Below are 15,152 nucleotides of genomic sequence, written 5' to 3'. Positions count from 1 at the left end.
GGGGGTCTCACTCTTTAATCAGGCTAGTATCAAACTTCTAGCTTCAAGCAATCCTCCCACATTGGCCTTCCAAAGTGCTAGGATTATAGGCCTGAGCCAACACACCTGGATTCAATATTGACATTTTTGAAGAATACAGGCGAGTTTTATTGGATTTGTCCTTGTAATTGGTAAGACTGCCTTGTGTTCTCGTTGCATCCTATTAAAAGGTACACTATATCAATTTGTCTCATGACTGGTGATGGTGTTATCTGCCAGTTTTCTCCGAGTAAAGTTATTCTTTCCCCTTTATTTTTAATTAATTTTTTTTTTTTGAGACAGAGTCTGACCATGTCATTCTTGGTAGAGTACTGTGGTGTCACAGCTCACAGCAACCTCAAACTCTTGGGCTTAAGCGATTCTCTTGCCTCAGCCTCCCAAGTAGCGGGACTAGAGGTGCCCACCACAATTTTTCGTCACAGTTGTCATTGTTGTTTAGCTGGACTGGGTCAGGTTTGAACTCACCAGCCTTGGTGTAAGTGGCTGGCACCGTAAACACTGTGCTATGGGTGCCGAGCCTATTTCCCTTTTATTATTAATACGTATATTGTGGGGAGATGTTTTGAGATTATGTATACATCCTATTACTCCTTAAACTTTTGATCAGGAATTTTAGCATTCCTTCATGATTTTTGCCTGAACCAACAATTTATATTACCATTGCCAAATCGTGATTTTATCATTCTTCTGCGTTTATCGAAGTTTTCATTGTACTGTAAAGGAGAGCTTGCCTTCCTCCTCTGTTTAGATCAGCACGGATTCACAGATTCTCATTTTATTCAATCAATTATTCTTTACTGTCCTGTGCCCATATTGTCTCAGAAGGGGTCAGTGGGAGCCCCTTCAAGTGATCTTGTCTCCTTTTGACACATCTCCATAATGTTTGCTTTTTGACACAATAAGAGGCTCCAGGTTCATCTTGTACTTTCTCTGTATCAGCCCTGAATCATGCATTTCTCCAAGGAACCCTGGTTCCTTTTATTGGAGAATGGAATTTATAACCAAAATCTGAGTGCAAAGTGAGCACATGGCTATTGGGCATCATTATTTCAGGCCCTATCAGTGGACAGAGCTAGGAAATAGATGTGTGTCTTCAGGATATGTATGAACGTATATATACAAATACATATATGCTGTATATGTTTATGCGTCTATGCCCTTGTAAATCTCTATCTATCAATCTATCTTATTTGCTCCAGTTCCTACAGTTCCAACACATGCATGGTTTATCCTATTTTCTCTCCTTTCCATGTCTATAACTTCCTTTTTTTTTTTTTTTTTGAGACAGAGCCTCAAGCTGTCCCCCTGGGTAGAGTGCCGTGGCTTCACAGCTCACAGCAACCTCCAACTCCTGGGCTCAAGCGAGTCTCCTGCCTCAGCCTCCCAAGTAGCTGGGACCACAGGCGCCCACCACAACACCTGGCTATTTTTTGGTTGCAGCCGTCATTGTTGTTTGGTGGGCCCAGGCTGGATTCGAACCCTCCACCTTAGGTGTATATGGCTGGCGCCTTAGCCACTTGAGCCACAGGCACCAAGCCAATATAACTCCCTCCTTTGACAGGGAGGAACTCGGGTGTCATCATCTGCAATATATTTCCTAATTTGTTCAATCCTCGAATTCGCAGGACGTATTTTCAGAGTTGCTGATCCATCTGTCTAGGAGAAAGGAATCTGTATTTGTTTGCAGTTCTTTTTGCCTTTAGCCTGAGGGCGTCCAATCCAAATCTAATACAAACGTTACTTGGAATAATCCTTTTTTTCATTCTTCTGTCCATAAACTTCCATTCATCTCCCTCCTGCTTGGCTTGCGTCTCATTTCCTGACCTGTTTCTCAGGCTCAGAGCCTCTCAGGGGTCTCAGTCAACACGTGCCCTCCCCGGTGCCATCTAGGTGCCGCCTCCATCCTCCTTAGCCACCACCACCCCATCCCCTCACCAGCTTCCAGATACTTTTACTTGTGTTTATATGTACCCTGTCTCTTGTTCTCTTTGTGGCTAAATCTTTATTTCTTTTTAAGGAATTTTTTTGTTATCACTTTAAGGTGATCATCAGAGGGAGAAGAGACACCTGTATTCCTGGTTGGCTTTTTCAAACCCACACCTGGAGACTCTGAGTCAGCAAGATCTAGGTACTGGCCAGCTCCTTGACCTCCCTGGGTCTCAGTTGCCTCATCTAGAACATGGGGTTAGAAGGTCCGCACCGCATGGATTTGCGAGGATGAACGAGGCCTCAGAGGTAATGTGGCTGACTCGGTGCCTGGCTCCGAGTTCAGTAAAGGACCCCTGTCCCTGTGGCCTGGGTATGATTCCTGTGGATGTGCTTTTCCATTTGTGCACTACTCATCTGGGGGCCTGTTAGGTACTGAGTATATTACGGAGTCCCTAAGTATAAAAGGCCAGGGACGTCAAACTCCCAGTGAGGGCACCCCCACCCCCCACAAGCAATCCAGAGCTGGCAGTATTCTTGGCAAGAAGCTGCTTCTCCTTGCTTGGCTTCCCTTGGCCCCAGGATGTGCTTTTTACCCGGGATGCTGAAACTTCTTCCTTGGCCTCGGGTCAAACAGCCTATCAGGGGAGCTTCCCTGAGCCGTGGGCCACTGTGCCTCTGCTGGCCCGCTGCTCTCATGCTGAGGACACATGACTGTCTCTGATGGGAATGAGTGATGAGCTGAAGATTTTGGGAGAGCGAGGCCAAATCCCTGTGTGGCTCCAGGAACAAGGATAAATATAGCCAGAGTAATTGCACATGCTCTTTTAAGGATTAAAAGTCAGCTTTTGGGCAAGCTGTGAAGCTCTATGACCAGGATAGCAAGGGACACAGTTCCTTTTTTAGAGCTGTGGTCAGCACTCTTTGTGCATTGCTGGATCCTGGGCTTCCACGATGCTGTTCTCACTTGAGCAGAGGGGTCACCTTCACTAGTGTGCACACCCTGAGCTCAGGGCTGGGTCTGAGGTGTTCCTGCCACATCCCGTCACCCAACACTATGTCTGGAACACAGTAAGATCAGAAGGCCAGTTAACAGTAACATCCCAGGGCCATTTTCCTGGTCTGAAGAATATCGTATAATAGTGACATACGATATCACCATTGGGGGAAGCTGGGTTAAGGGTACATGGGACTCTAATATTTTTGCAACTTCCTGTGTGTCTGTATTTATTCAAAAGTAAAAAGTGAAAAGAAAGTAACCTTTAGCCAGGATCCTGGTAACATTCTTTGACACTTGGGGGAAGCAGAGCTAGAAAAGAAATTAATTCAATCCCTGTTTATAAAAGCAATGCTTTTATTTTACTGTTATTTTTTAATGTAAGCACATGACTTGTGCATATGATTCAAAACTTTAAATGTCTAAATAACATACACAGTGGAGAGTTTTTACCCGAGCCGCGTAGTTCACCTGTCCTTAGGCAACTAATCTAAGTGTTACTCATTTCTTGTGCTGATTTTAGAGGGAGATGGTAGGTATGCTCACTTATGGACTTGTGAGTGAATATAAATATACACATACACCTGCTCTCTTTTTTTACTCAATAGTAGCCTTTGATAGACCTTGTTCTGTTATCTTCCTTTTCCCACTTGGAGATTTTCATACCAATATACTAAGAGCTTCTTCATCCTTCGTTGTGGCGGCCTCCATCTACTTTTATGGTCCCCAGTTGCTGGACATTTGTGTTGTTTCCAATCTTTTTACCTTTTTAAACAATACTGCAATGAATAATCGTGCTCATTCGTCATGTCCCAAGGGTGGGAGTGTGTTCGTAGAATAAATTTCTAGACGTGGAATTGGGTCAAAGGCTGTGAACCTTATGACCTTGATAGTCCTAAATTGTCCTCTAGAGAGCTTGATTCATTGTACACGCCACGAGTAATGTGTTTTAGGAAATGCTTGTGTTAATGCTGGGCTTTAAAATAGTTATTCAGTAAGCTCTTTGTCAGTCTAGCCTCTACCCACAGAAAGAAAAATACAAGAAAAACAGAAATCCTACGGTGTTTTACATAGATCTTCAGTTGGCTCAGGGACTCCTGAAAGCCATCCATAAATCCCATGTTAAGAAACCCTGGCTGGAGGGGAGGCAGAATGGTAAAGAGGACAGAGCTTTAGAGACAAACCACCTAAATTCACAGCTCAGCTCTACCATTTACTGGCTGTGGAACATGAAGCAAGTGGTTTTACTTCTTCTACCCTCAGTTTCCTTTTTGATGGCCCAGTATTAGGCACTTGTGAGCATACATATGATACTTTTATGTAAAGCATTTGTAGTGCTAGGAATATAGCTGGTGCTCAGTATAATACCCACCTTTGTACACACACACACACACACACACACACACATCATGTGCACACTCACATGCACATAAAGCCTTAAGTCCCTTTTCAACCTCTGGTTTCTAGTTGTCGCTGCAGTGACCACTGCTGGATTCCCAGGATCAACCTTGGGAGCAACACTTCCCAAAGTGAGGTCTTTGGACCAGCCACATTAAGAATCACCTGAAGGCCTTAACTGAAATGCAGATTTCTGAGTCCACTTCAGATCCATAGAATTAGAATTTCTGGAAGAGGAGCCCAGGAGCTTCATACCTGGGGATTCTAATGCACACCGAAGTTGGAGAACTAAAAGTTTGGTAAATTCCCTCTAGACTCTATACCTACAGTTGTCATAGTTACCACTTATGGCTTTGCCTGTCCCTGCACACGTACAGGTGTGGACACCTGAGAGAAAGCATAGCTAGTATCCAAGACAGCCTCCTCTGGTTTCCTCTACAAAAGAATAATTATTTAGGAGGGTAGCAGACGGCACGTACTGTACCCCCATCAGGGAGTGCTCTTGTAACAACCAGACAGGAGAGATAGTTCATGGATCATGTGCCTGAGCAAGGGGCCAGGATGGAGGCCCTGGAGGCCAGGCTCAGTGGAGATAGCCTGCCACTGCTGGGTGACTGACCTGTGGCCAGGAGCTGGGGGTGAGGGCTGTGAGCAGCTCCACAGCCATTGCCAAGAAGGCTTGAGACCATAGGCCTTGGAAGGTCCATGCCTAATGCCTTTGACCATGACTGGTTAATGCTGTCTGGGTAGCAAGAGATGGTCTAGGATTAAGGTTCCCTGAGAAAAATATCAGATGACCAGTTAAATTTGAATTTTATTTTATTTTTTTTTGAGACAGAGCCTCAAGCTGACCCCCTGGGTAGAGTGCCGTGGCATCACAGCTCACAGCAACCTCCAACTCCTGGGCTCAAGTGAGTCTCCTACCTCTGCCTCCCAAGTAGCTGGGACTACAGGTGCCCACCACAACACCCAGCTATTCTTTGGTTGCAGCCATCATTGTTGTTTTGGCGGGCCCTGGCTGGATTTGAACCCACCACCTTGGGCATACATGGCTGGTGCCTTAGCCACTTGAGCCACAGGCGCTGAGCCTAAATTTGAATTTTCGATAAAATAATACTTCATTCTTTCTTTCTTTCTCTCTCTCTCTCTCTTTTTCTTTCTTTCTTGACAGCATCTCACTCTGTTGCCCAAGGCTAAAGTGACATGGCCTCAGCCTACCTCACAGCAACCTCAAACTCCTGGGTTCAGGCAATCCTCCTGCCTTAGCCTCCTGAGTAGCTGGGGCTCCAGGGGCCTGTCAAAGCCCCACTTAATTTCTCTCTTAGTAGAAACAGGGTCTCACTCTTGCTTTGGCTGGTCTAGAACTCCTGAGTTCAAGGGACCCTCCTGCCTCAGCCTTCCAGAGTGCCGGGATTACAGGTGTGAGCCACTGTGCCTGGCCCACATTATCTTTTAGTACAAGTATGTCCCATGACATATGTACCCATACATAAATATGGATTTAAATGAGCATCCTATAATCTACCTGGCAACCCTACACAGGGCTTCTCTGTGCTGCCTCTAATCCCAGAAGGGGCTGAAGTCCTCATGTGGGTTGCCCGAACCTTGGAGCTCTATAGTCTTGGCCTCGGTTGGCCACTGCACCAAAGTGCAGGTGAAGAGCAGGTAAGGACAGGGTGTAGACTTTTAGGAGAGAACAGCCCTTCTCACCTATGTCTGAGCAGGAGCAGGAAGCGAAGTCATGCTCATCCAGCACCGTGAGACACTGGCACCATGCTAAACACTTGTACGTTATCTCATTTATTCCCCATAACACTCCAAAGAGTTAGGTGTTATTACTATTATTCCCACTTTAGAGATGAGGAGACTGAGGCTCCATGATGTTAGGACCACAGAGCTGCTAAGTAGGAGAGCAGGAATTGACACCCCTGGGGCTGGTGCCGAGTCTGGGATTAACTGAGTCTCCCAGGCCTTTCTCTCTGGTAATCCCAAGGGTTTAAGGTGGTGGGAGCAGCCCCTGCCCCCAAATCCCCAGGACAGGAAACATTCCCAGTTTCTCTTGGCGCTGGCCCAGAGTCTTATCCAGGCTCACATGCTTGTTGGAGACTCCAGCCTGGGAGGCAGATCTGCAGAGTTCCCTTCATCCCCATCTGGCCAGGACAGCGTCCAGCAGCATGAGCTGCCGTGGGCACTGCCATCTGCTGTGTGGGTGTCTGTGGGAGGGCCCAGAGTGAGGCCAGCTGGTCGGCTTCCCTGCCTTTAGCCCCCTGACCCAGGCCAGACGGGCTCCCGGAGGAGCTCTAGGCTCTCAGTCCCGGCCCCTCTCAGAGGAGGTTCTGCAGCCAGAGGCTTCTCAGCTCCAAGCTCTGGAGCCAGATGTAACGTTGACCTTAAATGGTAAAAGCTCCCCAGAGTGCAGAGAGGCTGGCCAGAGGAGGAAAGGGGAATAACTCAGTTTTAGGTAAGCCTTCCTACATCCTAGAATAACCTGCCTCTTCAGCTGGGAAGCAGAGGGAACATTCTCCTCCTTAAAGGTACAGGGTGCTGGAATGGGGGCGCTAAACTTTAACTTTCTGGGGGAGTCAGTATCGTTGGGTGGCATTTCGGCCGAGTATTTTTATTGTTGCCTTAAGTTTTAAATAAGAAGTAAATCTTGCCAGTCTTAACTAAAGTATGCTTCTTTTGCTTGCTGTTGGAAAGTGCACAGGTCAGGGTCAAAATGTGGGTCCTGACAGGAGATTGTCACCCCTGGCTTTCCTGTGGGTCCTTTTGGGGCAATAGATGGGTTTTCAGATTAGACGAGCCTGCCGGCAGAGGCTTTTTTGCCTCTGGGCTTCCTTGTGTCTTTCTCCCTGCGCTCCCACCTTGAACCTAGAGCTGGCCCAACACATCTCCATTCCTGACCTGCCTCTATTTCTGTCTCTGCCTCCTTCATCCTGTGTTCTGGCCGCAGCCCCCATTTCTAATCTCTATCTCCCTCTCTCCTTCTGTCTCTAGCTTTCCCCTCAACTGTGTATTTTAATTACCCCTTAGAGGGGCTCCTGTGCCCTGGCCTGTGTCTAGCCCTGCTCACCTCCAGGGAGCCGTGTTGAGACTATTCCTAGAGTCAGCGGCACAGGGACTGGCTTTTTCCAAAGGGAAGGCTGGTGGGAGCCAGAGGCCGGAGAGAGGCCCAGCTGTCTTGCTCCCTCCTGCCTAGTAAACACTTACCAAAGTCTAGAGAGGCTCTAACATTTGAGTCAACAGCAGCAGGGTCTGGGACCCCTGCTCAGCACCTCAGCTTCCCAGAGCTCAGCAGCTGCTGTCTTCTGGACACTCTTCAGGCTGCTCATTAGGGAGGGGACAGGGGGAACAAAAGAGCCCAAGGGCTCATCTGAGGGGGCTCTTTTGCTGGGAAAAGAGAAAGCCTCCCAGGACTGTTAGGCTGGGGGCACAAGGGAGTCAGGCCCTGGCGGTAATGACATACAGGTGGCGTTATCTATACCTCAGCGCCCCCACCCCCACACACTAATTTTATGTTGGTAGGAACTCAGGTTAACTGACTAGCCTCAGATCATACCACCAAGAAGGATAAAGAACTGGGATTCAAACCCAGGTCTATACAACTCTAACTCAGATGCTCCTGCCTCTCAAAGGGGGTATGCTTCTGCCTCCAACAGTGTCTTGTGATTTTTGACTTAATGGATAAAACAGTTGTCATTGTCATGTTTGCTTGGTCCACGATTCAGTAGTGTGTGTGTGTGTGTGTGTGTGTGTGTGCGTGCATGTTGGGGGTGCTGTTTGTATTCACAGTTGATGTGCTTTCCTCTGTGCTAGGTGGAGAGTCAGGTACCTTCTACGTTTGTCTGGGAGGAATAACTATGTGGTAATTGCTATGACACGATCAATTATTCCCATAAATGTTTTCTAAAAGAAAACAAAAGAGCAGATACAGAGTTCTTATTATGCATTGGACACCATTCTACACCCTTTGTTTCCAAGGAGTAACTCACTACTCCCACTGCCTTACAGAGCAGGGGTCTTTCTTACCACCCTCATCTTGCAGATGGGGACATTCTAGCAGAGAGTGGCTGCTCAACTGGCATTTGTGACAGTGCAGGGGCAAGTGCCCACTCCCTTCCAACAGTGTGGCTGAGGCTTTCCACAGGGACTTCGTGTGTCACTTACAGCAGTGAGATGAGGGACACATCTTTACCTCAATTTTGTGGGCAAGGACACTGGGGCTTGGGGGCTGTTAAATAACTTGTCCAAGCCCACCCAGTGACAAAGCGGGGAGTTTAAGTAGTATCTTGTGTAAGGAAGTTAGGGCCATATGAGATGAGGGGTTCTGCGAGTCTGTGACAAGTTCAAGTCCTTGCCTCATGGGCTGAGCTATACAGAATGGGCTCTCTGCCCCATTTCTTTCCTCTAAGCCCTCATAAAGCAGGTGGATGGACACCCATACCTCTGGCAGAAACAGATTAGCCCCTTGAGAACAGACTCCCCTTCTTCCTGTATGTCCAGCACCAGAATGATGCCAGAAGTATACTAAGTGCTCAGGATCATTCCTTTGGCACAAATAAGTGGGCATAATGCTCATAGGTGGCTTCTGGTTAAACTAGAGCCCAGATTTATTTGCATGTGTGCCTGATGATCAGACTCATCTATTTTGAGTTGAGCAGCAAGGTGGGGGCCTCAAGTTATCTACTCCTCCCACCCCACCACCTCCCGCGTAGCCCCATAGAGGCTAGGCTGCCCCTCAGCAGTCCTCTGTGTGGCTTGGCAGTCAGCAGAAGAATTCTATTTGCTCAGGAGAAGCGGAGGCCTGGGTGGATGGGGAAAAGGGAGCTAGGAGCCTCAGACTCTGCCCTGCCCCTTGGGGGAGCTATTTGAGTCAGGGGAAGGAGACGGAGAACTTCTCATATAGTGAATGTAAAAGGAAAGAGGGGAGCAAATGGATAAGATCTATGCTAGATTATTTAATCTAATCCTTAAGTTAGAGACGCCGATGTCATGGCTTCCAGAGAGTCATACAGCTGGTAGTTGGTAAACAGGGATTCCGGTTCAGGCCGCCTGGGTCCACAGTGGGCACTTCCGCATTAGATGCCACTCTGCCTCTAGTTAGTCCCAGAGGCAGTTATTGAGTGTCACAGTCCAAATCATGGAAAAGCCAATAGAGGGAAGGGGGATGTCATGTTTGCCCAGTGAACCTCGGAGGCCAGACTTTGCGTTCAGGCCACAGCCCGGGGTAACCTCACCGATGGTCTTTCAAACCCAGAGTCATAGCAGAGGCAACCCGTGTCCTGACGTTGCACAGGCCCCACCTTTTCTGCAAGGGCTTCTCCAGGGGAGATGGAAAGCCAGTGACAGGCAGAAAATATTCTTTCCCAACTGGCAGCAGATGTTTAAAAAAGTTTGCTAAGGCTAGGCTTACACTGGTCACTTTCTTTCTATTACTTTTTTATTTATAATTTTTACTCATTTTTTTCCTAGTCATAAAAGTAACGCATGTTTCTCCCTAAACTTTCTTGGAAAATATGGAAATGGATGTAAGTAACGAATTCAGAAATACATATAAAGAAATTAAAAATCCCTCCAGAATCCCATCACTCAGAGATAATAAGTATGACGGTATATTTCTTTCTTTACATTTCTCTATATTTTATAAAATGAGGGTCTGACTAGATATGTGATTTTGTAGTCTGTTTTTTTTTTTTTAACAGAGCAATCTATCAGAATCATTTTCCCCTATCATTAAAGATTCTTCGAAACATGATTTTTCTCAATGGTTGTATGCTACAAGGGCTGTCTGGAAACTATCCGGCCATGTAACATGAAAAATAGAGACATACATGGTCGGATACTTTTCCGACAGTCCTCTCATAGAGTCATTGTAGCTGGACAACAGTTTAGTCATCCTTCCTCTGGGGGGTTTACAAATGTGGTTTTTTTTCCTCTGGGGACTATCTCAGCGCACACACAACACGACAGACATTTAAGCATTTGGAAACTCAGCTCTCAGAGGTGGGCTCGTTCTGATGATTAGAAGCGGGATACTGACCCAGCCTGAAACACGAAGTCACAGGCTCAGAACATTATGTCTTCTGAGGTTGTTTTCAATCCTTTTGATCAAGGAGAAAGCCTCTGTTTGAAGTAGGGTGACTAACAGTCCAGGGTTATCCAGGAACGTGAGTTGCCACAGGACTTTCAGCGCTAAAACGGGACAAGCCCGGGCAAATCAGAATGGGTCACCCTCACTGTGGATTCAACATTTTTCTGACCCTTGCCTGTCTCCCTTCTTGAGAAAATGAGAACAGGCCTTGGGCATGAAGCCTTTGGTAGGCAATGGCTAAGAATTTAATAACTGCTTTCATTTTATTTATTTTTGTAACTCTCTATTTGTGGTAAGTGGTACTGATTTTTCCATTTAAGGCAGGGATAAAAAGTTTCCCTTTTAAATAAACGTAATGACAGTGGTGGCTAACACCGAGGGCTCACTGTGTGCCAGGCACTGTCCTACATTTTACCTTCAGAAGCTCATTTACGTCCTGACCGCAACTCTCTGAAGCAGACCCTGCATTATCCTCGTTATACAGATTGGGAAACTGAGGCACAGAGAGGATAAGGAACTTGTCCAACACAAAGCTAGTAAATGGCAGAGCCCAGATTTCAGTTTTGTCTTTCTGGCCCGTTGCTAGGGAAATTAAATGGAATATTAAGTAAATGAACGTCTAGGTGGTCACCAACGTGGCAATAATTGAGGGTATGTGAATGACTCAAGTTTAAGAAACATTGGTTTGGTGGAGATCATGGTTTTATGGGCTTGGTGGAATCGGGGCATCAGCAAGTGGAGGGTGTGGGGGAAGCTGAGCCATCCCAGCAAAACCAAAAGGAAGTCAGGGACCTGTGGCCGAGGCTGGCAGGAATGATACCAGGCAGCACTCATAGCCCGGCTATAGGGGACACACAGAGACCTCCTGCTGACAAGCCAACCTGGAGGATGTTTCCAGAGAGCCCAAACTTCCCAGTTCATCACAAGAAGAAAGCCTGAGGACATCCTTAATGTTGTCACACAAGTGTGGTGAAAAGAGCACTGGGCCCTGAGTCAGGAGACAGCTTGGTGCTGACCAGCTCTTCCCTCAGGGCGACAGTGGGGAGAGGGCTCTGGTGCTGGACCCAGCCCGGTGCCCTGGTGGAAAGCATGGCCCAGAGTGACTGCATGGCCCTGTCCCTGACCTGACCTGTGGTGCACCCCAAGCTGCATTTGATGACTCTGAGCCTCTGGTTCCTCTTCTGTAATACAGGGTGAATTTCCCTTATCTGAAGTGCTTAAAACAAGAAATGTTTCCGATTTCAGAACTTTTTGGATTTTGGAATACAGTGCGTTTACATTACACTTACCTGGGTCAGCAGCCCCACTCTGAAAATCTGAAATCTGAAATGCTCCAATGTGCGTTTCCTTTGAGCATCATGTCGGCATCCAAAATGTTTTGAATTTTGGAGGATTTCTGATTTCCAATTTTCAGATTTGAGATACTTGACCTGGACTGGTAGTGTCCACTTTGCAGGGTTAAATCTCTCAGCTCCGGGTCTATCATCAGCACCCAGTATATATCAGTGATTACTATTTCTAGCATTCACCTGTCCCTGTCCAGAGATTCCATCAAGAAGACACCTCACTGGGTTTGAGACTCTGACTGTCCATAGTCCTGGGTCGTATTCTCACCTCCATAAACACCCAGGAGAGTGGTGGATTTATCCTCCAGAGCAGTGTTTTTCAACACACATGAACCGATAGTGAAGTTTCTGCAGCACACTTACATTATGTTGATTAAAAAAAAAAAAGAGTAAAAAAAGCTATACTTACTGTGGTTTGAACTTTTCCAAAATAATTTAATTAATGATCTTGAAAACATTCATGGCACACTTAAGATCCTCTCATGAAACATCAGTGTGCAGTGGCAAGCTGATTGACAATCACTGCTCCAGAGGGTTGGCCGTTGGTACCCAGTGGAGTCTTTAAGGAAGCCCAATAGATAATACCTCCTTTCTTAAGATCTAAGGCTCATTAGATTCAGGGACTAATATCACTCTTACGACTGACAAAGCTGGTATTGGAGAACGTGGTTTTGTCAATGGGCAAGTAGGCTCTCTACTATTTGCATTAAGGAGACTCACCCCCCAGCCTTATGGAGCGCTCTGTATGGCAGGCAGGGAGCAGAGGTAAATGCTTATCCACTGTAGCTGGTTCGTTCCCTGGAGAAAGGGAGGGGGAAGGGCTGAGCATGAGAGCACTTCTCAGAACTCACCAGCAGACCCATTTTCCCAGAGTGGAGCCAGGAGCATTGTGCTCTCCGGTACTACTCTGCAGTGAAGCTCCTGGCCAAAGCCTGGTTGCAAAGCTGGTTCCTGCAGGGACTGGTACCTGGTGAGATTTGTGTCATGCTCTAGTCAAGTGTTTTTCAACCTTTTTTTATCTCATGGCACACTTGAACCTATAGTTAGACTTTTGCAGCACATTTAAATTATGTTGATCAAAAAAAAAAGTAAAAAAATAATGTACTTACTGTTTTGACCTTCTTTTGGAAATAATTTAATGAATGATCTTTAACAATTGTCGTGCCACACCTAAGATCCTCTCACGGCACACCAGTGTGCTATGGCACACCAGCTGAAAACCACTGCCCTAGTGAAAGGCAGGCTGAGGCTGCAGGGCCTGCCACGTGGTCCCATGGGCGCCCCAGCTCCCGCCTCTTCCACTTGATGGAAGCTTGCCTTTTCTCTGCAAATGCCTGTCGGGGACTTGTTTGCTGCATCCTTAGATCAGACAAGCATCAGCTACAAGTATCTGAAATGGGTTTCCTTTTTTTCACACAAGTTCCATTTAGGCAACTCCAGATGGGGAGCAAATGATCTCTTAACTCCCTCTACCTTCTGGGTGACTTCACGCAGGTAGACAAGCAAATATAGGAGAAGGGACGGGAACTACCATTGTTTGGGTATGTTGTATGTACCTGGCATTTTATACACACTGTATCTCATTAAATCTGCACTTTAGCCACGTAAGGGAGATATTCATGAGCAAACTGACTCATGGAGATTAGTAACTTGACAGAGAAGAGAGGAGTCAAACCCAAAGGCATCAGACCACCATCCCCATCTCCCTGTGGTTTACACATCAGGCTGCAGAGTGAGAATGTCCAGCCTTTGTTCCTGCTCAGGCCCCAGCACAGCTGAGGCAGCTGTCCTAATAAGCCTGTCTACTTTGCACCTTTTTTCCTTTCCTTTCAGTATGTGATAATCTTTATCAGATCTCATGATCTGGTGCATAAACAAGCCCCTTCCCCTGTTCGGATGGAAAAGAAGAATCTAGAATCACAAGGGTTTTACTGGTGTGTCTTGAGTCACTTTCTATGGCTTACCAAGATTTGTGCCCTAAAGCTTTATAAATACAGCCATGATCACCCAGTCTGTTCAAATCCTAGCTCTATAATTTACTTCATGGCCTTGGGCAAATGACCTAACCTCTCTCTGTTTTACTCTCCTTACCTATAAAATAAGGCTTCTGCTAATAACAAGATGATTTGTTCCAAAGGTTATTATGATCCATTTGATAATGGATCACTATAACTGAAGTACATAAGTATACAATAAATAATAATTATTATTGGAGCCCAGATTAATGTCAAACACATGGAACTCCTCTATTTGGGGGGTCCCAAATGATCAGGTTTCCCCAACGGCCGTCTTGTCCTGATATTTTCAACCTGTTTGGGGATTGGCTCCCTGGTAGAAAGAATGTAACTTTCTCCCAGGCTTTTTTTCTAAGACATCTTTCTCACTTCCTTCCTGAGGTCCAATTGGTCCTTAATGGAGGTTACAAGGCAATGATGACAAGGCTGGGTACTGTCAAAAAACCCAGGTACTGGTTTCTAAGAGGTTTCCTATGGAGCAACATCTTGGGGCTGTTCTAGGTTTCTGGGCCTGTCCCTAAGCCTGGTTAGTGACCTAGAGTTGATGGCATATGTAGAGACTGACTTGAGATCATCAAATTCACAAAACACTAAAGTCTACAATCCTGAATGTCTATCTGCTTAATGTATAGTGGGCGGGTAACTCTTTGCAATGACCAAAATGCTTGGGAGCTAGAAGTTTTGGTGAGAGGGCAGAAAGTTCTGAGGGCTTTGATGCAGCCCAGTGAGGAATCTCTCTGCTTACCCAGAGAGACCTCAGGAGAGCCCAGGAAGGGTCTCCCTCCTCTGGGAAGTTTAGCTAAATCTTTCTCTTAGATGTGGAAAAGCGCTTTATAAAAGGTGCTTACTGTGTAGTATTCATATAGACTTTTTCCAGCACACAAGAAGTGTCAGAGTCCATAGATATGGGTGAATTTCTTTGGTTACCAAGTATCAGAAACCTATGTTGGGTGACTTAAGAGAAAGTCAGGATTTATTGTAAGATATCTCAGAGACTTGTAGGAAAAGATAGATAACTAGGGCTCAGGAAGGCAGGACCCAGGGCAGCTTGGGGAGCGGGGAAAGGTGGCAGGAAATTGCCATCCTTTTCTCTAGAGCAGAGTTTCAAGTGTTTTTGACGATGGATCTTATTAGTTTAAAAAAATTTTTTTAAGCATGTCCCTCCAGTTTATGTATATGTCTTTATTTCAATAGATATTCCTGAGTTATCATATTCATGTTAGAAACTTTATAAAACATACAAAACTAGAAATCGTTAAAGGATGAGAAGTATCTTGAAAGTCATGCTGTGTTTTTTTTTTTTTTTTTTTTTTTCCCCCTCCCCCATCTGTAGCTTCTTT

This window comes from Otolemur garnettii, unplaced genomic scaffold (genome assembly GCF_000181295.1).
Source record: "Otolemur garnettii isolate 467f Iridium unplaced genomic scaffold, OtoGar3 scaffold00001, whole genome shotgun sequence".
In the NCBI taxonomy this organism is placed as follows: domain Eukaryota; kingdom Metazoa; phylum Chordata; class Mammalia; order Primates; family Galagidae; genus Otolemur; species Otolemur garnettii.
This window is presented reverse-complemented; position numbering follows the sequence as displayed.